At 44.5% G+C, this 2,615-nt stretch overlaps 1 pseudogene; it reads right to left on the bottom strand.

Moving 5' to 3' along the window:
• The window catches only part of LOC114685642, a 3,324-nt pseudogene extending 1,201 nt beyond the window's left edge, over positions 1-2,123 (bottom strand).
• Between the last annotated feature and the right edge of the window lie 492 nt (positions 2,124-2,615).

Raw genomic sequence — 2,615 nt, forward strand, 5'->3', positions numbered from 1 at the left:
CAGCCAATCAAAGAAAATCAAAACTGTCCTGTGTCCTCTGGTTGCACAACTGGGTAAGCTCTCCTATGAAGAAACAACATCCTGGAGTCCAGGGAGAGTCTTTTGTAGTATTTCATGGGAAATCACATGGTGGGACTTTCTCCAGGGACCCAGCCTGACACCTGAGCCAGTGGGCACACTGAGGAGTCTCAACATAAATACCAGCATCCTCTCCCTGACAGCCACAGACTATCACCTACTCTCCAGGACTCAGGTGAGAGATGACTCCATGGACTGACCTCCACAAACACTTCTGCTCTTCTGTCCCAGAGTGTGATTTCCTTTTAAACTAATCTTTGTGTTCTAAATATATATGATGTGAAGTTTATGCTGTGCTGAAGGGACATGTGGGAAATGCCTCACCGTGAATTGTGGGTTCCTGTAGGGGGAGACAATCTGCTCTCGATGTCTCTCTTCCTCCATCAGTGCTGTCTTGCTGTCCTCCCAGACAGACTTGGTTCAGGGCTGATGGATCCTAACTGAAGGCTTGTGATTTTGAAGAAGGTCCTGTTGCAAGGTCACCTAGGTGTCCTACTTGGATTCTAGTTGTGCAGCATTGGGAATGGACAACTAGCCTCTTCCTGGACTACAGATGTTTAAGGGAGAGGTACAAATTTGGGCATGTCTCCTAGATTCTCTTTTGATTTCTGCAGGATGAAGCTTCTCACTGGCCTTGCTGTATGGTCTTATGTCATTGTTCTGATGCCATAAAAAACACTGTTGGCAGTGCAGCAGAAGTATGGACAAGAGAGAAAATTTGGAAGAGAAGGAGAGGAGAACTGACGGAAAGAGCATGTGAAGACAGAAACAGAATGCAAATGGAATTATGGAAATATTAATTAAGTATAAAAAGTTAGCAAGAGCTGCCACCATACAGTGTAAGCATATAAGTTCTGTTTTGCTTGTTGGTTGCAGCTGTGGGTGGGGTGAGTTTGTCTGATGTGGCAAGCAGAATTAGTAAGGTCATTTTTTTTGTGTAGCAGTTGTTTTTTTATTGTGAGGCTTACCGAGGTAAGGCTGATGCGTGAAGTATGGCTTGTGGTCTTCAGCCAACCATTTCAAAGCTTTTGCCCACTGCCTTGGGATGTAACTTCTTGAGGTTTTGTAGGGTGCCATACAAATACAAATCTCGGACTAGTGATGGTAATGGTCTGAACACAGCAGGTGGCAGAGCAGTGTTTGAATTTGGCTGTGCCTGAGACCATCTAGCCTGGTTGATGTGTCTGCTTGCTGTCTCCCATGTGAACTTGTTAGGTGCATGTGAAATCCCCAGTAGGTTTTAATATTACTGAAGCCTGTGCCCTCTTAATCCCAGAGTCTCAGGATTGATCTTGGATGTGGCTGTCATGGCAGCTTTCAGTAAATGCCTATGTGATTGAACCTACAGCCACCACTGAGGACTGTGGCTCTAGTGCCTCCTCAATCATCCACCCCACTGCACAGTCTGTTTAGAAGGACTTGAAGTGCCTGTTGACAGTGCACGCACATTGTTGAGATGGATTGCTTAGAAATTAGTACAGAAGTGTTTTCTGAGTGCACTCTTCTCTGCCTTTCCTGTGGCTCCTCATACTGTTATTCCTTAAGAAATGTAAATTTATTTTTTTTAAAAACCTTTTAAATTTTATTTAATTTTATTTTAATGTGCATTGGTGTGAGGATGTCAGATTTCTGGAACTGGACTTACAGACAATGATGAGTTGCTATGAGGTTGCTGGGAATTGAACCTGGATCCTCGGGAAGAAGAGCCAGTGTTCTTAATCACTGTGCCATCTCTCAAGCCCTAAATTCATTCTTGAACGCTCATTTTGGTCAAGGGTAATTTGACAGTTACTTATTGGACATTTTCAATGTCTGGACATATGTTACATGACATACCAGGGGTTATGCTCTCAAAAGATGTTAGGAAGAAACAAGGATGCTGAAAACCTTACTGAGTCCTCAGATCAGCCCTGGAAACAAGAGGCCCAACGGTCCAATAGAGCCAAAGCTGTGAAATCCAGTTCTGTGATAACTTCTTCCTTCTTTACATCAAATACTCCCTTTGTGTAATAACCTGGAGATAACAAGTGCACTGTGCTGGTCATGCTAACACAACACAACATCACTCCCTAATGATGTTCAGTGGTAACTTTGACCAAGTAGGATTAGATTAGACAATGTTCTTCTCTACCATGGTCTCAGGCTGCTCTGACCACAAGCTCAAGCCATGAGTTCTTTTCATCCCTTTCATCCTCTCTAAGACATAGGTAGAGTCTTGAGGTTCATATTACTATTGTCTTTCCCACCCAGGGGCTGGGGGCATGTGGCGAGCCTACTCTAACATGAAGGAGGCCAAATGGAAAGATTCAGACAAATATATCCTAGAGGGAATATATGATGCAGCCTAACAGGTACTGGGGGAGTCTGGGCTGCTGAAGTCATCAGATAAACACAGACTGTTGGGACACTGAGCCTGGGTAGTGGAGACTGACTGTGCTAGGAGACCAGGGGCAGATGAGCCTTCAGAGAAGGTCATGCCAATCTGTGGCCCTCCCCCTCTTGCTCATGCAGTTACTTCCTCCATTTATGCTCAGTGT

The sequence above is a fragment of the Peromyscus leucopus genome, chromosome 1, assembly GCF_004664715.2.
Source record: "Peromyscus leucopus breed LL Stock chromosome 1, UCI_PerLeu_2.1, whole genome shotgun sequence".
Taxonomy (NCBI): Eukaryota; Metazoa; Chordata; class Mammalia; order Rodentia; family Cricetidae; genus Peromyscus; species Peromyscus leucopus.